This window comes from Myzus persicae, unplaced genomic scaffold (assembly GCF_001856785.1).
Source record: "Myzus persicae strain clone G006 unplaced genomic scaffold, MPER_G0061.0, whole genome shotgun sequence".
Classification (NCBI taxonomy): Eukaryota; Metazoa; Arthropoda; class Insecta; order Hemiptera; family Aphididae; genus Myzus; species Myzus persicae.
Window position 1 is genome coordinate 331,762 of NW_019100803.1, and position 26,448 is coordinate 358,209.

The window sequence follows — 26,448 nt, forward strand, 5'->3', positions numbered from 1 at the left end:
ATGACTTAAAACAATCTATTGTTATTATAACTTGTCATTTTGTATACTCATATGCTAAATATATATATTGTGATTATATAACAAATGTTTATATAACAGTTACAAATGGTAATATTCCAGTTCCACTTTTACGTTTTCCCCAGTATTTGATATTATTTCGTTTACTTAACCAATCAAATTATAGCGAAGAATAAATTTTGTAATTTTTAGATTTTTAAATAGATTTTCACTCATCGATTATGTAACTTGAATATCAAATAATTTATCATATATTCAACAAAATCACTTTCACCTGAAAACAATTAAAAATATATATATTCTCACTTTTTCTCCATTATGAATATATATTATTGCAAACGTACTCATATGTTTGCATTTATCGAGTGGATAATTTTTATTATTGTATGAAGAAAAAAATATTTTTTTGCACAAAGTCAATAAATGCTGTTCATTCCACACTGTTTATTTTAACCAGTCCATAAATTATTGGATAGAATTAACTTCTCATTTAGAATACCAAGTTAATAATAAAATACTCTGATTTATGATTTGGTTTTTTTTTAAACAAAATACCAACAATGGATAAACTTCTATGGGTGAGTCATGAGCAAAATGTTATACCAACCGACAGACTGGATAATAATATGTAACATATTAAAATCTTACAAAATCCATTTGGCATCAATTTATAAATAATAATTGTTTGATGCTATATAGTTATATTTTATTAGTTTATTAGTATTTAACTACTAAATAATTTAACAAATAGAGAATCGATAAAAGAAGAAGAAGTATAATTATTATTTCATCACTTTCAGTTTAAAAAGTTTTTTTTAATTCCTAATATCGTGTGCACTACTTGGTATTATTAATAATATGATGTTCAATAATCCACAAGTTATTGTATAGTGGCTGAGTTACAAGTTATAAAGCAATTAATAAATAAATTGTAGTTTTCCGTTTCCGTTACTATGTCTGACCAGACTGACCATCACTAACAATAATGATTTCAAACTTTATTGATTTTCCATCTATTGGCTATTTACGGTGAAAAGAGATTAATGATGATGAAAAACAAAAAATGCGACACGTCAAATGTTAATTGATTAAGTATTAATAAACAATACTATAGACCCACAATCCACGTGTATATGTATATAAATTATATATTATATAGGTACCTAATATTGTTAGGTACCGGACAAAACTAAATAGATATGTTTAGCGGAAGCTGGATTAGAGAAAACAATGAGTAATGCATATTGTTATTTGACATCAATGAAATATTGAAATTAAAGGCACTGGACGAAAATTAATTTAACCCATAGGTTCAGTGGTATGTTTATCTTTGTTTTGGTAAACATGTAAAATATGTACTTCATATGTAAAACTCAATTTTTGTGTATTTATCAATATCCAAAACTGATGTTAAAATTAATTTAAAAAGTGTATTAAGTATACCCCGATGAATGAAAAAAAAGTAAAATTTAAAAACGAACTAATAAATGTCGTAAATCTTAGGTACTTTGGTAGTGAAAAATAAAAAATATACTAAATGCAAATTAAATTAAGATATTGGATTATAAAAGACGGACAGCAGATAGGCTGTGTCTGAAGGAACGGGATTAAAAAGAAAACAACTAGTTCGATTTGGGCGGCGGTAAATTAAGCAGAACAAAATAAAGAGCTTATGTAATTTCCAAGACGAAAACATAATACAATGTAGTTAAAAGATAATATCGAGAAACAAAATAAAAACGGTTTTATTAGAGAGAAATTATCAGGCTAGCCGTTCGTCATGTAGAACGGTAAATGGGAGTGGTAGAGGACCGAGGTAAGAGAAAAATATACATTAACCATGAACACGTAATATAATGGAATTCGAGTTGAATGAAAAAAAAAAAATCCGATGGACAACGTCGGGGTTTGAAATTGTACGGCGAACCGTTGCTGTGTGTCTAGTGTCTATACCACGGTTATGTTCGTGCAATACGGGGGTCCTTTAAATCTCTTTAAATGTCATTGCCAACTTCGCGTGACCGCACCCCAGCGGGATGTAACTGGGTTCGTCTTACGATTAAGGCACTGTCCAGTCCCTAGACAACCATATCGAGGCCCTACCCTTTTCTGCCAAACTGTGGTACATATATATATAAAATATTACGTAATGCACATTATATGATACACGTGTATCAAACTTATATATATTTCCTTTCCGGTCAAATGAAAAATGTTCGTTTTTCTAAAATATCCATCATGGAAAGATAAATCACACGCAGTTTTGTAGGTAACGGATAAAATATATTACTGAATGTAAAATATGTAGGTAGGAAAGTAAGTACTAACGTAATAGCGTTTTGCAGTTTAAATATACCTATCGCTAAAACACTATAATATTATCATTATCACGTGCATATAGCACTGGTTGGCTTCGTTCAATATTTGTTTACTATTATTTTTAAATTTAAACGGCAGGAGATACTAATAATCGATAGCGGGAAAAAATGTAATTAAATGCTTTATAAGAAACAACGGGACGATCCGTTTTCAAACAACGATAATAAAAAAAAAATTAAGTTTTCAAACATTATTATCATAAATTATGGAAGCTATCAAGTCTTAAAAAAAATTACAAAATCACTATCAACGCCATCCTACGCATGAATTTAATACCAAAAAATGCACGAAACGACGTTGCTAATAGCGAAACAGCCGACGAGATTTAAGTATCGCTGACCCTAATATTATTATAAAAACCGATTAAGTGTTTCGACTTTTTTCAGAATTAATTGTTGAAAAAAGTAGTTTCATTCTTAATTAAAAGTGTAACAATAAAACAAAAAAGAAATCTTTCGAAGAAACTCGGAACCGGTAACCATATCCATCGACTCAAATATGTAATAGTTTTAATTATTTTTTTACCATGAATTAGAATATCATTCTGATGAGACATCATAAATCATCACAACACGTACGTACCTGTCAACATCGATCGACTTAACCCAACCATCTGCAGTACCACAATATAATATAATAGGTAGGAACATAGGTTACCTACAACGTCTTTGACAGACATTCGAATCTGTCATAAGCGAATGTCATGTTTGAATATATTCGTTAACGGGCCAAATAATTATTACTATAATACGGCCTACAAGACTGTACGACCGGCAAAGCGTTGATTTAATAATAACAACAATGACAGCGACAACAACAACAACATCATCATCATTATCATCATCACCATCATCGTTATCGTCATCATTATTGACTACGAATACACGACAAAGCGTTATTTGTTCAAATATAATAATATGGTATTATTGTATTTCGGCGACGAAAAGTTTATTACGACGAGGGCGGTTATTCCGACTGCAACGATCGTCGAGGGAGGAATACGTATATTTATGATTTTAAGCCACCGCGCAAATTGAAACGGCGAACTCTGCGTCGTCATCCGACTGCTGTTATTATATACGCCGACGACTGCGAAGCCGAATTGTTTGTTCGGCGATGTCTTGCTCGCGACGTAATAAAACACTCTGTCAAACTTTCGTCACCCTCTCGATTTCTCACCGGATATATCGGCAGACGGCTTCCGGAGCACTTAGACGATTTTTAATTATGTCCATGGTGTTTGCTCTCCGACCCAGACGTCGTCGGGTGACAAGCGATGCCGGTCGACTCACGAGACTCTAAATTATTATTATGTTATGATACAATCCGTATGTGCACCTATACGGCCGGCACGTATTGCAATGCCTCAAGTCGAACGAAGACACCGAAATAAAAATACTTTCGACCCCTCCCCGGCACATCTGTATAAAAGTATTATTTTATAGATATCCATCAAATCAGTTCATTATTTCAACATCATATTATAAGCACCCAGATCATAAATGTATTGCATTTTTTCACTTCGAGATATCATATTATAATAGAGATACGTTTATTTACATATTTTTTAAATACTTTGTTTAATATTGTTATCGCGTCGCACGTATGAAAGACGGAATTAAAATAACAAAATACTATCAATATCGAACACAAAATAAAATATATAAGTTCAATATGAGTATATTATTAAAATACACCTATAGCTTATTAAACTCGTGATAATAATATGAACATAAATAATGACACAGTCAGAGTAATGGTAGCAATAACTTATAACTATATAATAGTCACCAAAATCGTAATATCATTATTGTTTTTTTATGTATACACGAATGCAGTATCACATGACTACCCGTATCATGCTATTTTTGACAAACAATAATTGACGCCCCCGCGTGTTACGTTTCACATGCTATGCACACGTCGATCGAATCTGCGCCCACTGACGTATTATTGCCTAACCTCTATATTATTATTATAATACAGTAAGTACAATTATATTATATACGATTGTTATTTGAAAATAGTATCGTTTTAGTTTTTTTGCGGTTACAACAATAATAATATATCGCCGTACCTAATAAGGTATATCCTGCAATAACAAGTATTATTATTATTATTATTGCGGCGACGACCGTAGGCTGCAGTAAGTCTTATTGATTTCGAACGAGATAAACGTGAATGTATTACAGCTCGTTTTTGTTCAATTTAATACAAAACTTTAAATGGTACCGTTGGAACCTACAAAACATAACGTACAGGATTATTCACCGGGCGTACCGCACTCATTATTCGTTTTAATAATCAAATTATTCAAATTCTGATATTTAAAGTTTTTAAGTGAAAGTGAATCATTATTCACTACATTATTTTTATGCCATTTAATGAGTTTCCTGTAGAGTTACAAACAAATGTTTTTACTGTAATTTGTTAAGAAGACGAATTTTTCTAACTGTTGATGTAGGAAAATAAATTGAAATTTGAACTTGAATAATAAGTACTAGACTAAACATAAAACTTTATAATATGTATTTTATATCGGATGTAAACCCATAACCCATTATTAAGGTTTGATATCCTTATTAGTAGGTAAGTATATAAAGTTATAATTCAGAAACTACTTACTGTTCAAGTTTCTGTTTAAATGTTTCAACATTTTCAAAAAAATGATTTCCTTATCAATTCACAAAAAAAGCTACTCTTATGTGATTAGTTTGAGTCGCCATAAGACATTCATAAAATGGTATGTATGTATATGGTGCCTGAAAATATGGTCTTTAAGTGTATAGAATTGAATAAATACATTGTTAATGCATAAAATGACGTGAATGAATTGTATACTCTGTTTCGTATCCTGTATTTTATATGAAGTTTCCTACGGGGAATTAATTAAACTGGAGTACCTATGTTGTGATCACATCCTGTTAAGTCGTTTCGATTGAGTCGAGTTGATAACTATTGAGTTTTGTCCAAATCCGCTGTGATGGTGGACGAAAATGTGTATGGACGTGTGGATTACGTGGTGTGCGTTTGTCCGCCAACAATTTTAGCAAGTACCTACCTACTATTATATAACTGTATTATTATTATATTATGTTATTATATAACGTGGCCGCCGGCACCTCAGAAAGTGACTTGCGGAGGAGACACGTGATATGACTTTGAAACTTCGGAAAACGTCTGCGGAGTAATCCCTTACAGAAGCAAGTAATAATAATAACAATAATAACAATAAAAATAAAAATGACGAAAATGGTAGACAAAAGAAATCGAATCGATCGTGTATTTATAATCACAAGAGTATATAAAATCAATGAATAGTATGATAATATTTTAAAATATTTAATATGGGCATCGTCATAGTAATATTTCTGCCACGGTTTGGACATTGAGCATTATTCGGATTATTCGAAATAAGATTGTATGACGTACGTGATTGTATGCGCGTCGATAAGCTTATTGCAACTGTACACGAATCTAATCAGTAAAGTAATAAGGATCTTAAGATCTTGTTATCATAGAATATATTAAACAATAATTCATTAATTGTGTACGAATTACCTACATCGACGTATTTCATATAAATTGCTATAGCACTGTATTATGTTATACAATGCACATATTATATGATAAGTGGTAGATAGAGGGGGGAGGTTAGTATCCCTGGATAAGCCACTGAATCTAAGTAAAAATATCTGGTGAAATAATATGAAGGAGAATGGGGAAAAAATGTTCACGGAACACATATAATATTATTGTTACATAATATCATATCGTAATAAAAATATATTTAAAGTAGTTCCTAATGTGCTGGAAAAAAAAAATGTAGGGTTAATAAACATTCCTAATATTTTAGTCACAATTTGCGTTTAATATCTCGATCATGCAATCGTAGCAAAAAAAGTGAAAGAATGTTGTATTCACGTTTTTAATAAACAAGTGACATACTTAATATTACAATTAAGCGAATGTATGAGTAGGCCTATTTAATATAACGTTGAAATTCTTCTGCGATGGATGAGTTCTTTAATATGCACATACTATTATTATGATTGCTTTAAGTTTTTTAAGACATGAATTTAATTTTGAAAGTAGATAATATAAGCCATTATATACCTTGTAAGTTAATACGTCATATTATGCAGATAAAAAATATTTATCATAATAACATCTACCCGTGTTTTCTATGCATTACATATTAATAAATCTTGAAAATAATGTTTTTGCTATGGATATAATCTCTGAATCCATATTGTTCTCTCGGATAAATTTGGCTCATACATATTTTACCCTCTGATGTAATTTATACATGTTGTTTCGAGGAGATTATTTCTCGAATATTTGTACCCTGGATATTTTCATCTCTCCCCTATATTATGGACGAATACCAATGCGCACACAGATACATCGCTACATCAGACAGAAAGTCACGTTGAATCAAATTTACAGGGTACCTTCGACGTTATACATATATATTACCTTTGCTCTGAAGTTTGATATAATAATAATAATATATTCCACCACTGCGTGCGTGCACCTATATAATAATATCGTAGGTAGGTATGATATATTATAATATTATTATACGTCGTGTCGCATATTGTACAGATCGTGTTATTATTATATTCTAATCACGATAATATAATATGTAATACATTATCTGCTGCAGTCTCCGATGACGCCGTCTCCGCAGTGTGGCGTGCACGTGAGACGATCGAATCCGACAAGCAGCCGTTGGCCGTACCCACAATAATAATAATAATAATAATAATAATATATGTACACGGTTTCCTCGACTTGTTACGCACCACGACGAGCCGCCGGCGGAAGTGGCCTGTGTCGTATGTACGGCGGGGAAGGGGTGTGTGAGAAAATGGGTGGGCCTCGCACCGGGGGAGACAGTGACGACTTGCAAATAATTATCGCACACTCGACCACCTCAGAGAATTGAAGCGGACAAGATTCATACGCCGAACGACGAATTAAATCCGAGACGACTACGACACTACTACTATGTATAAATCATATCGCAATATCGGGCGAGGAGGGTGTGTGTGCATGGCTCGCATCGATACGACCATATAATATTGTATATACGAATGGTTATAATAATATACTCGAGAAAACCACCCCACCCCCCCCCCCACCGATGTAGCCCTCGATGGGTGCACACGACACGTCGCAGTGATGATGACTTTGCCGCCGAGCGACACTTGCGACTGTCCTCGATATATTCGATCACGGGTCTGCGGAGATCGGCCGCCGGGGACTACCCATATAATATATTTTTTATTATCATGCGCACACACCTTATAAACGGATAAAAAAAAATAATGCAGACAAACATCACAACCTGTACGCGCCGACTATGCCGTGGGTGAGCCCGCCTTGTGTGTATGCGGGTAGGTATATATTATTATTGTTGGAGCAGCGTGTGTACCCACACTTATCGAATGTCTCGTTCTTTTCCGCGCCCGGCTGTTTTTATTTATTTCCCTGACGTGTTTGTCGTTCGATGCCGCGACTTTGTTTCGGGATTTTGATTGAATACTTTTCAGGTTTTTTCCCGAGCTCACGTAGAACATATACAAACGCGCAAACGTCCAATTCCCGGGTGTGTGTTGTTTTTGGCAAAAAGCTTTTGCAATAAACTCGTTAAAAATTCACATTCGACTCTCTATATCACGTGCGGTATCGAAACTTTTTCTTCGTTTAAACTGCCGACTTTATCAAAGGCAAAATGTATTCGGTATGAAAATAAAAACAGGTATTATACACAATCTTCGGAGTTGTTTACCTTCTATCATAGTTATTAACATATTATTTTCGCTTCTCCGTACAAATCAATTTCTGTAAATGTATAAGATGCGTACGTGAGCTGACTGTAAATAATAATAATCGGCTTATTTTTTGTTTCGGACGTCTGTTTTCAAAGCAAAAATAATATTCGCAATGGTCCCGGAACAAATATATATAACATATATATTATTTTGTATAACATTTAAGTACCCGTTTGATTGTATTGTATCATAATATACCTACCAGCTACTCTTGTTTGTAATAACGATTCGATACCTACTAAATATTACACAGCGGCTATTTTGACAATCTAGCGTCACAACTATTTCATCGTGTACATTTTGATGGGCTACTAATGCGAGTAAATGTTGTAGGGTTGAGAAATTTTTATTAATGGATATTTCCCGAATTGCAGAATATTTAATGAACTATAGTATTATTGTTATTCGATAAATATTGTTTTCTCTTTAGCTTTTATAGCTGGTAAGCAAATAAAATGTAATACAATAACGACGCTCTGATTGAATGGATTTTATTTTAATATTCCGTTTTTCGTTATCGAGTACCTACCTATTATCGGGTAAAACTAAATAAATTATACATTTATATTAAACAGAGTATTATTATGTTTTGCACGTTATTTTCAAATTGATTTATAGTTTTACCAAATTTAAAGGAAAATGGTCCCTAAAAAACTATGATTCATGCACCACAATTTAATAGAATTGTATTTTATTGAACGTACTAAATGTATTAAATACGAGTTAAAATAAGAAAAAAAAAGCTTATTTGTGGTAGTTATTCAATTAAATTGAACTGTTAAACAAAATATTATTTTTTCCTCCATCTTAATGTCATTCTTAAACAAATATTGTTTAATATTATATATATTTTCAGGCAACGTCTATTAAATAAATTAAAGAATCAAATATTTCTTTGACCTAAATTACTCAAACAATATACAATGGTCAGGTTGATGTACAAATTATAACAAGAATTCAAGTGTTAAAATAGCTGTCAGAAGCAGATTGCGTTTTTCCGAAACTAATGTTTTCGCCTTGAATACATAACTCAATATAGTGAAGCACTATTATTTATAGGCACAAAATTGCATGTCAAACTAACTCCTTGAATCATCAAATATATTTGATTTTAAACAAAAATACTTGAAGCTAATACAGTGATACGAGTAGGCTGGAATAAATTTATCGTAAACCAGTGCGTGAACGAAGAATGACCAAAGTCATGAAACTAAACATTAAATATGTATGGACAAAATTAAACAAATCAGACTGTTCCAATAAATGTAAGCATGTTAATATCGATGGAAAAAAATGTTCATTATCCATCACAGTTATATTTTATATTAAAGATTCTAGGTTTATAGACAACTCGTAACAATGTTGCAGTGTGCGGTTCTGACGAGGGGATTACTTAAAGAAATACTGTTTTTAACATATTGCACAACACGCAATTAAGTATTAAAATTGTAATTTGTTTGAAGGTTGCTGTAAAAGTGTCAAATGATTGAATGTGTTCAATATAAAAATGGGGTGTATTACAGTTAAGCCTACTCTATGTAACAAATTATCAACAACCATCACCAAAGTAAAATCCCGACTACGCCAATGTATTTTAAGTGTATACGTATAACTACTTTAAGGACTTAAAATACATATGTTAAAGAATTTTAATTATGAATATCAGTCGAACGACCAATGTATTGAATTATGATAATTTAATGATACGTTTTTAAATCATTAGGTTTACCTACGTAGATGTAGTTATGTTAACAAAAAATTGGAAACTGTACAAAAATCTTTGGTGCCATAATATTGATAAAAGATGCGAGAAAATGTAATTACCATGTATCTATAAATACTGTAATGATTTTTTTGTTTTAATGATGCTTCACATTATGACATGCCACGCGATATGAATATATTATGACTGATGCGTAGCATGAAAACGTCATAATATAATACCTACGTAAATCAGTTTTAGAAAAACTATGGACATTTAGTTGCTAAAAATACATCTAATTAATTTTAAAGCCATATATCCGGAAATCAAACATAGAAAACCACACAGAAAATCATTGAGTTTATAAACAATTTGAAAAATAAATACGATTTTCATCTTTTTATTTTTTACCAATATTTGATTGTACTCGGCGTATTTTGGATTCAAATGATCGTCCACCAGAATTGTATAGATTTTTTTTAAGTACCTACCTATATAATATATTAAGTAATATCATAATTTTTGTAATTACAATTTAAATCAGGTAACTTATTATTATAATTTTGTTTTTTGTAAGTAGTAAGTTATAACCTATTGCAATATTTTATATAGAACTGAAGATTGATAATTAGTTTAAAAGTAATCACTTTTAAACTGATTCCAAAAGTAATAGATTTTATTGTTGGACAATTAAATGCAAGTTGAATTCTAATATTTAATATAAATATAGAAATTATTACCATTATTTTTATTCATCCTTATAACATATTTGTTGATTAGTCAATCTATCAACTTTTATTTCCGACAGCGATCCATATTTTTATACCTATCATAATGTAGACTATAATCTGACCCTTACCTGTAGAGTTGATGAAAAAAATAATAATGCATTCGAATAGCAATTATACGCATACCTACTCCAATACTTTATTAACAATATATTTCTTGGAAGACTGGTCAATGAAACAAAATACATTTTATCTTTGTAATATTATTTTATGAAGTTTTGTACAACATAAAAAAAATATAGTTAAAAGTTTTTAAATTTTTAAAAATGTAATGACAACATTTTTCGTATTTTTTTTTTAAAGTTTTAATAAAAATTCAGAATAAAAAAGTAACGAACAATAATTTTTTCCCGTTATTTTGAAATAATGAATATTTGGCATATTTTGTTTTTTATATATTTTTGAAAGTTTACATATAAGTAAAAAATATGATTTACCGTACAACGAAAAAAATTAAAATGAAAATTGGAAGGAAATATGTTTAAAATACATTTTATTACACTTCGTCTTTCAGATAATATTCTAATTATAATCAAATATAATATTACTATTCATTTTACATAACAAATTAGTTGTTTTAATTGATTAGTACATACATCTCAAAATACTGTCCAAGAAAAATAATTTAAAACATATTTGACTAAAATAAAACAAAATTACTATAATTTTAGTAATGGGCATATTTATCCCATGTAGTCATACGTTATATAGGTAATACATTATCTGCATTAGTGTCTTAGAGTTCTAAGAGGTCATCACATTCAAAAACCAATCAATGACCTTTTAAATATAAGAATCGATATTGTTATGTTTAACGACGTATATTATCTCTTAAAACTTGATAATTATAATTTTAATAAAAGTGTATTCTATTTCATGTGAGAATTCCGCTGTTAGGAAACCAAACTATAAATGTATCAATACTACGTAAACATATAGAAAACTGAGTGTGTAACCTCATCGTTCTCTAGTGAAAAATGTATAGAGTTGGGAATAATGAATCAAATATCATGAATAAAATTATTCCTTAAAACTTGAAAATTAAAAAAAATCGATACGTTGATATTTATGATTGCTTAAATTAACCACACATGTACTTTCCAAATAAAATCAAAACTGATGATTTTAAAGCTTAATAAACTGAAAACTAAACTGATACTATACTAAATATGTGTATTATGTCGGTATTGTGTATCTGCACATTATCATTTGTGTTTGTATTAATGTTGTGAACAACGTATGAAAAAAAATACAAAAGTTACTAACATTGCACCTTGGGATAGGACGAAATATTCATTTGACTTTCTATATGTAATAAACGTTGAAAATCTTAGTTAAATGAATACTAAAAGTACATAGAATAACTTTGGAAATCGTCTTGTATATTATATACATCTGAACTTTACTTCGAATATTTTGTTTTCCATTTTTCGCCTTCGTCGACATTGCATGATAATATACAATATACAAATATAACACAATATTACAAACATATTTCAACGAAATAATAGAAGCGTGATCAAAAACAGTATTTAATACTAACTCTCTGTATTTCGAACATAATAAATTCAAAAACTATCAATGAGTTTAGCTGTTATATATCGAATTTCACATCTATAAAAACACCGAGCACTCGATAGGTAATGTATTTTCAGGTTTATATTTTATTTAAGAGTAGGAATAGTTGAATAAATCTGTAACATAAATTCTATTCCATTAGCTTTTTTAACAAACACTTTACGCCTTTTTGAATATCAAGAAAAAATAAATCTTTACTCAAATCCATAAAACTTTTTATAACGTTCTAAGTTATATAACTTAGAGTTAACACAGTCTTATATCATTGAATTTCAAATCACATTTATGTTTACCGTATATGTTTATGATAGAATAATACTAGACAATGTAGGTATTTTAGGCTATCCAATACCATTACTATAAAATTATGTATATCTTTAGTTTGAGTTACGTTTCTAATCTAAGAGCTAACAAATTAATTTTGTCATTTTTATAGATAAAACTAAAAATTGTAAGAACTGTAAAAATATGTACAATTATTTAGTAAAATCTCTTATTCTGCACAATGTCCTGTATTTGTATTCTATTAAGTGTGCAATTATTACTGTCTTTTATTTTTATCAAACACCTAAACAGTATTAAGATAGTATCAGACAATATTATATTTAAGTGCCTATTAAAATGCACAACATCGATCACCTGCAGTAATTTAATGACTTACCGGAAACTCTGATTGATATTTTATTCCAAATAGTGAAAAAAAAATAATACACAGCATGTGTTTTCATAACCACAGGAGAGTTTTCCTTCTTATTGGATCTTCATTATGGACTATGATTTTTTTGAAGAGCATAATATATTCATCTTATATTTATATTTAAGTATTTTACCTAGTGCAACTTGAATGGTGTGTAATAATTCGTAACATGAAGTCCATACAATTGTATTATGTGTGTGTTAATTTTTTTTAAAGTGTACCTCCGTTAATTTGTAAATACCGATTTGAGCATATACATCGTGTGCAAGTAGTTATATATCAATGCTAACAGTTTTAATAGTTATGTATGTTATTTTATTTTTACACAAACGGATATAGAGAATGGGGTGACGATGATCTATGAATTAATTATCAATGGCCGAGTACATCATACGGATAATTACGATTATGTGAGGAGAATCGCTCATACAAATATCGTCGGTGGACTAGAATATCAAGTAGAATAAAGTACAAGAATGATTATAGTAATTAATTATTATTCAATGAGAACCACTAAATGAACAAAGTACACTGGAATCATGTTGAAACAAATACTGAAATACATAACATTATAATTATTTATATCCGATGTGGGATATCGACGTCTTCCTACAATATTGTTATTTTTAATCATATTATTATGCGAATTTAGCATCATTCTATTAAGAAATCCTATACTGATTTTACAATTATAACGTGATTTATTTTTGTATTTTGTATTCATTATTATTTTTCAATTGTAATTCGATCGTTGATTTTATAATAATTATAACGATGACTTTTAAAATGTTTTACCATATCATAGTAAGGAATACGGGTTGATAATAATAAGCCATATATTAATTATTGGAGTAAATATAACAAAAAGCTTACAGGAAAATATCCTATCTAACATGAAGTAATTTAATGATAGTAATTGAAATAGCAAATCACGCATGTATCAATTTACGGTGCATTATTGGTTCATCGAAATTATCCTTTACACTAATTATAGACGATTTTGAAATTATGATTGCGCTGCAAGACAAATAAGTCATGTTAACATAAATGTGCATGAACTTTTTAACTATTACTCTATAAGTGAACACATCCTCATTTTATAGGCATCCTATATAAACTAACTATTAATTTTTAGTAACCATTATTTAAGGTTTTTCGAAAGTCATTGTATTTTATTATTTCACGTTTCACACGTATATATTTTATATTTTATAGCTAGTTAATAAATACCCAATTTATGGACATTTTAAGTTCCTTGTTTATATTCATAATCTATAAAATATTCCCAAATTCAATTTCAGTAAACAATGCATATACTGTTTTCCTTCTCATATATTCTTAGAACTCTGAAATTCCTGACTTATGATCAATTTAAACTACACTACTCTCAGATATCTACCATTTCTCTCACCCCCCCCCCCCAGTATTATCTTTTTATTCTCAAAAACTCTCATATCTTAATTTGATAACAAATCGTTTTAATTTTGTTAAAGTAGGTAATTATAAAACAAAATTAAGATTGCGGATCATCGTGTCATCGTAGTACGCCTTGCAATATCGTTTTAAAATATAAAGACCATACATTTTAATCACTAACAATATTTTCAATTTTTTGTTTCTGTACAAGTACATGCATTTAATCTAATCAACAGGTGGTACATAGATACATCATATAATACAAATTTAAGCAGACATGGGTAATTATGTAGGTAACTAGGTAAGTATAATACAATGAAACAATTCATTTAAGAATAATGTGATGTCTTGTGTTCAAATATTTTTATTAAATAAACAACAATACGAATAGTCACTATGGCGACAAAATGCGAGACAGAAGGATGGATAAAATAAGAATATAAGGTATTTTATTTATGTATTATAGGAATCTAAAAGACTCAATGAGGTGGAACGTATGTTATTGTACAAATAAAATAGTTCAGTAGGTGTTTCGTTTAACTTTCATGAGTTTATATTTTTTCATATGTTTATTATTTTTGTAAGTCTTATGCTGTTTAAAAAATGCACGAGTTTTATATTTAAGGTGCGTATAATAATACTAAAAATTGAAATAAAGAGGATACAACTATAAAATTATAAACTTAATAAATAAACAATAATCAATATTGTTGTCAATGTTTTGTAATATACCAAAAAATCTAATTGTTGGGTAATTTAGAATGGGTTTATATCAGATGTGTCTATTATCTATTAATCAAAGTATACAAGTACTATCTGACCGTTTTATTTGTTAACAAACGTACTAAATGGTTAACAAAAAAATTAAATGATTACTCTCTATGTATAAAAATAATATTTCACAACAAAAAGTATACAACATAATATTAATTTCACTTTAGTCTCCTATAGGCGATAATACAATGTCATAAATACTGAAATATAATTTAATTGACCAATTAAAGACAAATAAGTCGCAAATCGATAATGGAAAAATCGTTAATCCTAAGCTCACAACTCCCCATCCCAAAAAAAAAATAATAATAATAAATCAAATTATGTTTTCATATTGTATTTTGTACGAGTTCAGATTCCTAGCAATTCGAGTGATTCGAGTGATTCAAGTGATTTATATTTTGTTGTTCTTCAGTTATCGCGGCATCGTCATTATTTTTGTTTTCAAATAGCGAAGCTCTAGGATTGATTCTTTTATTCCGCCTGAGTACGACATTTTTCTTAGCGTGCAAAATAATTGACGGTAATAATACAATATTGACCTGGTACTTAGAATTACGATAGTGTGTATGTGTACTTTTAAGTTTTCCAACGTCAATTCCAAATGTAATATTGAAATCGATTTGAGATCAGTATTTGTAGTACGATGTTCATCAGGATACCTCAGTAAGTTGCAATCAAGAAGGAAAAAGGATGATATTAAGAGAAGTATTTTCCTTTGAAATGATTCGATGACAGGCTAACATGTTACAAATTCTGAAGTGTACCTATATATATATATATCGAAACGACAAGTGAAAAGATTAAAACGTGTTTCTGAAGTATAATACCTATATTATATTCATTAATATGTTATTATATTTTATGTCATTATTATCATAGAATATTTATGAATGCGCACTTGATAAATAATCAAAAATTGTAATTAAATTAAAATTGTTCATATTGTTCAAATTTCATCAAAATTACTACATGTAATATTTTTTTGTATACAACTTTCTATAGCCTCCGGATAATATTATTGGACAAATTTCAGTTATTTTGTAAAAAAAAAAACTGTTTAAACATACAGTATAATATAATTCATTGTACGACAAACGTACTAAATAGTACATATATGTACTATAGATTATCATTTTCGATGATAATAAATTAATTCCGATTTCCAACCTGTGACATACGTCATAATTATCACTTTATTATTGTTTACATTATTACACTGTCTAGGTAGGTATATAGTTATTGTGACATGTGAATATGATATGGAATGTAAATAATAGAATGAGTATTAAAGATTGATAGTTATTCATTACGATTTCAAAAAAAAACCTATATACAATTGGGATTTAAATTTTTTACAGTAAATAATTGTATTTACACATCAATTCCGCCAATATAGGTTGAACAAAAGGATTCTTTAATTAAATTACACCGCTAAATACTCATTAAAAACTAATGCATAGCTATTGAATATTGAGTGTTCCTATATTACACGAAATTGTAATTACGGTAGGTACCTAAATATGTATCAATATTAGACAAATGAAAAACGCAAATCTACATAATTGTGTGTGTAAAACACGTTACAGTTTCATATGAAATAATATATTATAGATTTATAGACCAAAATTGCATTCATTAATCCATGGTTTTACATACAGAGTGGACCAGTGGAGATATTAATATTATAATATACAGCAACTAGTTATTATCAACAATATTTTTTTCTTTACAATTTAGCAAGTACCTTGAATTAAATTAAACACCTCGAGAACGAGAAATATTGTCCTGTCTCTTTTACAGCAAATCAAATCCACGCGTTATCAAAGTCTACAAAAACACCCCTAAATGTATGCAGTGAAAATATACCGTTAGTCGTCACATGATGAATGACACGCCAGCGGACCTTATAGTGGATTTGCACGTAGTCGCAGTGCAAAAGGCACAGACGTTATCGTGCACACTATATACATGTCTAAATAAACTGACGACACGAGGTTGGCTTGACAGATGGGACGGATCAACGGGTCCACTGAAATCTGGATGAATATGTCCGTCAGCAGCATAGCGGCATCGATTCATTGCGTGTAAAATAAAAACTACAATATCGCTTCGGAGGAACCAGGACGTTTTCTAAATTTCCGGGAAGAAAACTCAATGAAAATATGGAAGTGAAAAAATAATAATCCAAAACGTTGACTGCGAAAAAATGTCCTCATAGTATAGTCTTATACTTTTATCAGCGTTATGTTGACGGCGAAATTACAAAATTTGTTGTCTCGGCGAACACAAAACACATTCAAAACAAAACAATTAATAGAGCATATTACAAAAATATTATAGACGTTCATCCCGACATAGAAGTTGTTACAAATCGTGCGAGCCGTCGCAACAATAACTCGACCAAAACGCTCTTGATCATGTAAATATAGGTTGCTTTCGCAATTTAAATAGTATTGTGGCGTGTAGTCAGCAAATAATTAAAATGAGTACACACAGCGTACGTTTTACGTATATCGAGTTAACTTCGAAAACACCACTCATAAAACAGTCGCTAACGTTGTTTTCCGGTCTTTGCTTTGCTCTCCGCCAGCAACTCATTAAATCTGTTTTTCTTTCAGTTATAATATTTAAGAACGATTCCTCACGAGAGTTGAGATTAAAATCCATTAGCTTCATTTTGAATCACCTAAAGAGCATTAAAATGTAATATAAATACTTATGAAGTTACTATTAATTATTGAATACTAATAATTACCACACCTATGCCTATAAAATAAGCCACGGTAATAATACATTAAACGTTAGAATATGTTTTTTTTATATTGTGTGAGTAAGAAACTGATACATAAATATACAAATATAACTAAACAATATTATTATTGTTAAAACAATTTAATCGATAAAAAATAATATGAAACGAAATTAACAAAATAAATATAAAAATAGTAAATTCAAACATCTGTTTTTAAAATGAGAGAACCCTCTCCCCCACCGCCATTTTTTAACTATAAATTATACAATGGATAATTATTTGAAAATGTTGATCTATCAGAATCAAATTTTCCACGAGTTGTTTTAGAGTTATTTAACTTTGCGATCTAAAATTAAAGGGTCCATAAGGATGTGAGGACCATGATGAATTACAATGTTAGTTATTAATCAATATTAATAATTTGTAAAAACAAATAACTCAAGTATAATCTAATTTTATTTTTTTGTAAAACTATTTTTAAAGAATATTATATTTACTACAAACATTTTAATAATTAAGAAACTATGAATTCAAATTTTGAATGAAGTACATCACAATTTTTAAAAAAATTATCTAAATATTTGATTCAACGATATAACACATACTGTGAATTAAATCTATGAGGCTTTTTAAGATTTATATTTTATTGCTTGAGCCTGTTATAATTAAAAACTGTCGATTTCAATCAAACACTATATTGTGATATATGAACATTATTATTAATACTTAATCATTTAATTATTTAACTGTTACGTTGTATACATTTTTTATGACACACACACATTCATTTGTTATATTTCATGAGTAATATGAGAAAACCGGAAAACATAACATTTATCTTCGTACAGCAAATTAAATTGACACTTATAACATTAAGAAACCAATAACTCTTATGAATAGAGTTAGAAATGAAAAAGAAATACATTGCACATAGGTATGGCACAAGGTTTTCGTCATCGTATGATATAAACTTTTTTCAGATGTTTAACTCAACAAGACCTAAAAATAATTTTATTTCTCGTTATTATTGTAATATGTTCTGTTTTTATCGACATCATGTACAACTTATTTGAAGTGTTGTCACATGAATGAACTTATATCGAAAAAGTTTTAAGGGATGGTGAGTACACGATAAAGGTCAAGGGTTGTTGTGAGGTATAAAAAAAAGTGTCGTCAACAGAAAAAACATCAAATAATTACACAATAAATTAAATAATTCATATAAATTGGGTATCTACTAAAACATAAATAACCTCATATAACCATGAACCATATCCCATAAACCTACTCATATTATTTCTTGTTGATTTTGCATGCAACATCAAAAGAATTTTGAACACAGAATTAAAGATCTCAGAAATAATTTCGATTACATGCACTCGTGATTTGACCGTAATACGATATTATATAATGTTGCATTCATCTTTTGCGCCTTTTTATATCTCCTATTACTCCAATCACATATGATAAATATTTATTTTGCTATGCCATCTAAAATAGTGCGCTGAATTATAATTAATTTCAAAAATCGTCAAGCTTAGGTCAACCCGTTGGATCACTAATAAATGTTCTTTAGCAAAATATGCTGTGTAAAAAATTGATGATTTTTTTTTATCGAATAACAAACAAAAGTATTATGGTTAGCTATTAATATACCTACATATTTATATTCTATAATTTTTAGAACTTAATTTATTTCAGTATTCTACACTAATATGATGAGTATGAAACATTGTAACCTATGAAAAATAAAATAAAAAAATATATGCTCTACAGAATGAACCGCTGTTGAACTTAATTTAGAGGATGCACCACAATAATAACGTTTCTGACGATCCTGAGATAGCACTTCCAAGAGAATTTCGTGAAGTAAAATATATTTTTTTACCAAACAAAAGTAAATAGAAATATTGTAAAACGATTAAACGAATAACGTATATTGTCTCATTAATTAAATGTATATAATTATTTTAAATATGTCAAAATAAACCATATGGTATGAACAAATCAACAAAAAATCATGTTATTATTTATTTTAATATGAGAAAGAGACAAGAAAATTGTATTTTATAAAATATAATATTACTAAGTTATTTTGCACAAAATGATATTACAACATTAAACGATATAATATTATATACGCTTATTGCGTTCTTAATTATAAAATTAATGTCAGTTTTATTGTTTTATTTGTAGTTGGATTTTTTTTTTATGAAATTATTATGGCCCAGTATGCGAAATTGAATCACCATTATGAAACATTATATAGTGATCAATTATATGTGAGTAAATGAGAATATCGTACATTTTGATCGAATACCAATAATTTTTTTAATAAAATATGATTTTAAAAAAGCCACATTTCTCGCAAAAGTAAAAACAAATGTTTGACATTTTCCTTTGAAAGGTCTAAACATATTTATCATTAATGACAAACAATCATGTAAAAAATCAAAAAATGTATTATACTTAAATGCCAATTTTGTGGACTAAACTTAAATTTTTAATATTTGTTAATTTAATCATACATTTAATTAATAATAATAATATAGTAACTAGTAAGTAGGTATTTAATGCAATTTCATTCTAATTGGTATTTTTACTGAAATTTATATTATATCATAATTTTTATGCGTCAACAAAATATATTCAATAAATTCTTAGACAAGTATTATACTTATGTCAAGAGTATATTGAATTTAAATGTAGATTTTAGTTTAGTGTCCGTGAGAAATGAATTCATTTTTGAAAGCCTACTTTGTTGTTTTTACATTATTACCTACTTATTATGTAAAAGTTACACTGCTTCTGAGTGCTGTGTAAAAAAAAATAAGATAAGTAATTCATATAACTGTAAGCGAAAAGTGTTGCAGTTTATTCGAAAAACTGATAAGGATAAAGTACTATGTACATTCAAGTCTTAAACATAATATCTGAATACTTAAGTTGCTTGGTAAGAAAATCAATAAAATATATTTATACAAAGTAGACAGCTAGAAGAAAAAAAAGGAGCAAATACTATGCACGCTTTGGTTTTAAAATAACCTTGTATATTACGAGTATTAATGTGGTATCGATATGGCTATTTATATAGTTGAGAAAAAATCATTCTTTGTTGATAACTATAGTAGTAATCCAATCATTGATAAACGATACTAAATAAAATGAACCTTTTGAAATTATCCAAACAATTTGTCTTTGAAGGAAACCCCAGATAAAAATCTAAAGACTAGCAATGTAGTTAACTACACTCTACCATTCGGTGATCTTCTTCACAGCATAATGCGAAACGCCCCTACGCGACAAACACGGACCGGATGAAATATTTCTAGGGTTCATAATTGTATTGTAGTAGCTATTATAAGACGTGCAATGCGATCACGATAGTGATAATGATTCACTGTCTTTTCTTATACGTTTATGTATGTAGACAGCACATACTTACATAATTAATGCATTATTTAGCGTGCACGAACGTGTTTTACCGTGTTATTATAACGATGATATAATATATTAAATACAATAGTATGTTTTGAGTGTCTAACCGACCGAGGGTGGCGTCTTATACTGTGGGGTAGGTACCTTCCTATGGAGACATTATGTACAAGAGTCGTGTCTAAACGGCTTAGTCATTTTCTGATGCGTTGAAAACATTATGCACGCGCGTCAGCGTGAGTTATGTACGACGAGTGTTTGGGCGGATTTGTAATATATTTTAAAGCAGTAGTAGCGGAAGCAAAAATCCTGTAAGTACTCCCTTAATATAGTGCCTCACGGCGTTAATATACGAAATAGACAAATCGAGAAATTACAAAGCACGCTCGGAGGGAAAACCCGATTTCCGCTAACATATTATGGCCACAGAATCGGTGAGATGAATCGAGCAAAAAAAAATTTGATTTGAACGTTGGGGAAAGGTATGTTTTCCAAGGTTACATCGTTGACGCAGGATCGTCATGTAGGCAATAAGTCATGTAGATAAAATTGTATCCTGAATTTCGAATATTGGTATCGAAACGTCCGAATTGGTTCTCGGGTTGTCTACGATGCTATACTTTATTAGTTCCTAGGTTTAAAAACTAGTTATGATCTTGCATTTCTATTTTATACTGACTAATGGTAATACAATTTAGATTAATTATTGTTTAACATTTCCACACGTTTTCATTCTAATTTTATTTCCAATCATTTTTTGCAGTATTAATTATTTGTTTACCTGTAAGTTATGAGTTAAATTATTAGATAACCGGAATTATAGCCAAATTGCCGTGTAGAATTTCGCCTTTTCTTATACAACCAGAGTCAAATTTTGCAATTATTTTTTTGCAAAATCTTAGTGAGAACCCATTCGGATGCGAGCTGCTAAAATATCTGAGATCGATTTTAATATGAAAGTTAAGGTAGATTTGGAAACCAATATTACCATATTTTTATTTTTATTTATTTTGATATCCAAAATTATTACTGGGCAATTGGCATCACAAATTTGAGAAACTAGTGTGAAGGTCCAGGAGTTATCTTGTTTATAATATGTTTTTTTTTTTGATAGAATAAAAAAAGAAAAATTTAAAATTTAAAAGTGTAGATTAGAACAGAAAAAATATTTTTTAAAACAATATAAAAATGGAATTTTGCAATGTAGGTATTTATTATGGTATTTAGGTTTTATTGCATTATATTCATGAAAAGCCAGTGGTACATCTTTGGGCATTAAATTATGTATCCGAGACACAACGAAATCGAAAATCTAACGACATCTAGTTTTTTTTTGATCATTTTAATGAGAAGTTATTAGCTGCATTATGCAGCTAGTCTTGACTTCGTGATTTATAGGAGATAATAGATTATGTTTTTTTAGGTACATGGTGCAGGTTTTTATACTTTGATTATTTATATTGAGTACATTCAATTCTTCAAATTATTTGTTCGTCAGATAATCTCTTATAAGTTATAATAGTATTTTGGAATTTTCAAAGCCACAATAGCAAAATACCTTCATTCTATCACCCCATCCTACTATGTCACATGTGATTAGGGATTCTAAGAGAGTTAAATACATAATTTGTATGTCTTTATAATATAGTATCTCACGTTTTAGTTTCATAATATAGATCATCTTTCTTAACTTATTGGTAAAAGAAATTATTTGATTTGTCCATTTCATGTCATAACCACAGATATGGATAGTAAACTAGATTGCTAACTAGTGATAACAGCCCACTCCAAAAAAATGCCTTGTTGTTGGGCACTGTGTCATCATCTGACAAACCTAATCTAACATTAGACGCACTTGATAAAATACCATGGCCCACAACCTATATGTTGAAAAAGTGGCGTCACTCGTCCTGCTTATTATGTATAGTAGATAGCAATCTAGTTTATAATTTATATCTGTAATCATAACACATTTTGATACCTAGGTATTTGTAGTTTTTAATAATAAAGACTGATGTACACTGGCAATGGATTTTTAGTGCACCTATGATTATAGGGTATTTTCAGATAGGGAGTGAAGTAAAATGACCGATATTTCAAAATGTATAAATAAATAATTTTCACTTAGCCAATTTTTAATAGATAACAAATCAGCCACGATATTCGTAGATACATCTTCTCAGATGATACCATTACAGTTCAACACCATATTATCGGCGTAACATATAATATTGCTATTTAAGTAGTAAGTACACAGCATATTAGTGCTTATATATAATTTATATTATTACGATTATTATAATTACACAGAGGTATATTTCCATTATAATATTACTGGTGCACCTCGGTGTAAGTGAACTTTGTTTCATCGGGGAGTAAATTGGTTGGTATTACACTTATGGGTAAGTAATAAGATGCGGTTTTGTTATGTCAGTACCGCTAATTACACGGTGCTCCTGTGTATGCCTGTTTTTTTTTTTGTTAATGTAAAAAAAAGTAAAGTGTAACGTCGAATTTGACTGTTTCCGATGTAAATAGGATCTGGTTAATGTACAAAATGTATATCGATTCCATAAATGTATATCAACCTAGCGGGATACTGGTCATACTTACTATGTACGTGTATACTATTCACATAATATCATGCATTTATCAAAATGATAGACATCCACACCAAACCTACGTATAAACTTTAATGTTATATTATGCTGAATTCAATAATTTATAACAGAAATAAAATGAAACAAATGTTGGTAAAGCTACTCGATATTTTTCTTCTACAAGGAAAAATTGAGGAATCATTTAAATTATTTTTTATGTAGTGTTTAAAGCGTATAAAAATTAAAAATTAAAAAACTCAAGAATTGGTTCAGTGGAATCGGTCAGAAAAAAAATGTCGCTCAAAAACATGTATATGTGAAAAATAATATATAGGTATCTAATTGAATAATAGTTTACATAAAATACATTGAACATATTTTAAAGAACTTACTAAAGTATAAATTTATACATTTCATAGATAGAAGGAATTTATACGAGTATTGATGAGGATAAAGTCAAAAATAAATTTTAATTTATTAAATACATAATGGTGTATAATAACATTAATTTCATTCATTAAATGGTAATTGTAACTATAGATTGTATAGTCAAATAACCACGAATAAAAAGTAAAACAAATAACAGTCAGTACCTATAGTGTTATATATATGTTTGATACAATTACCTATATTTTATCATTTATTAATAAATGCATAATAATTGTTAATGAATGGGTAGTATGTTTATTAAAATTTAGTATGAATGTTCTTTAAATCTGTTGACTAGTACCAATAGCTGTGTCGACAGTCGACATAAATAATACGATCTTTATTGTACTAACAAGTTTTTGGTAAAAACAGTAGCCAGCAGAATGAATCAATCGCTGACGGAGTCCAATAAATACCATTTTAAAAACAGGATGCATTGGTGGAATCGATAAATCCTCAAAATCCATACAATGTACATAGTCCTGGTATTTTTTATTAGAGTCGAAAACCTTTCTGCCGTCATATTTTAAGTCTTGGTGACGTTTTGATTTGTCATATTTTATCTCCGTGCATCAAATCAGTGCATCTCGAAATTAATAAAATAATCTTTCCTCCTCATATGTTCGTGACCAACGTATGAATACCCATATTCTTTTTTTATATTTATTTGCGTATAGGTAGCTTACTAATTGTCAGTTGCATAAATACGATTTATCGTGTCCCGTAACATGATACCGCTCTCACAGTCACAAGCGAAAACTGATTTGTTAAACGTCGAAAGTCACGTAATACAACTAAATATAATACATATACACGTATTGGGATTCATCGTATAACGCGTACTAAGCAATAATATATTCGAATTTTATTTATGAGTACACAATCTTCTCAAACTATTGTAATTCCAAATGAAAAGTTGGAAAATCGACAAGATTTTAATTCATACTGAACATGATTTACAATGATCTTAAGAGTAAATAAAATTTCGTGATAAATTGGTCCAAGTCACAGACAAAACATTTGTTGTACGTCATAAAGTATAATTTTATGATGTATATGTTGATACAGAAATATTGTCAAGTATCAGAGAATTTATACTTACACTCTTACGTATAAATACAATTATAGGCTATGTAATTTATATTTTTTAATACTCACTCAAATAATTTTCATCAAAGGGTCAGAGACCTGCAAAAAAAAAAAAATTAATCTAGGTATACACGCGTTTTTTTATACTAAAATAGATAAAAAATTATATTTTTTTATTATTAATAATTAAAGTATGAACTGTGTACAATATTTTATGAGTACGCTAAAAAGATAGTGTTATTCATGGCAACAATTATTTTAATTTTATTTCAGTGCTCTAAACAAGAAACAAGGAAAATTAAAATAATGAAAATAATGAAAATCGATGAAAATGAAACAATGAAGTTCTATATATAATATTAAAATAAAAAAAACATAAAATACAATTTTACATTTTTATGACGTTGGTCGCAATTTATTATTTTACAATATGCACATAAAATATAACAGTTAATAATATAATTGCATTGAGTTATACAGTGATTACCAATCATATAAAATATTTACGCTGGAACAAAGGCAGTAAAACGAAAAACGTTGGCTCTTGGCCGGACAAATAACATGACCAAAATTATTTTTTTTTAAGAGTTAGTCATTCTTAAGCCGTGGGCACATGATGTACTGATATGCCATATTAAATGACACAATACGCGCCTACGTATTATGAGCAGATCCTTGTTAATATTGCAATTTGTAACACAGTCGTCCTACTATGACGCTTGTCCTTGGCCACAACATCCTCATATTTATCTTAATTTGCCAAAAGTGTATACTGTGTTATTAATTTTAAGAATGTTTACAACACGTATAAAAAATGTAATCATTTAAGTTAATGATAAGATTATAGGTAGCTAATCTAGCGGATTAGGAAAAAATAATAAAGTCATTAAACCAGAGTACAAACAGAACAAAATATATATAATTTACCGAAATATCAAAACGTTGAAC

At 29.1% G+C, this 26,448-nt stretch overlaps 1 protein-coding gene across 2 annotated transcripts in view; it reads right to left on the minus strand.

Annotated features, from left to right (window-relative positions):
- Nucleotides 1-26,448, minus strand: part of LOC111026186 (adenylate cyclase type 5) — a 125,095-nt gene that overhangs the window by 94,147 nt on the left and 4,500 nt on the right. For both annotated transcript variants that reach the window (XM_022304213.1, XM_022304212.1), the window contains exon 2: nucleotides 25,570-25,599. The gene's annotated coding sequence lies outside the window, so the exon portion shown is untranslated. The remainder of the gene's footprint in view (nucleotides 1-25,569; nucleotides 25,600-26,448) is intronic.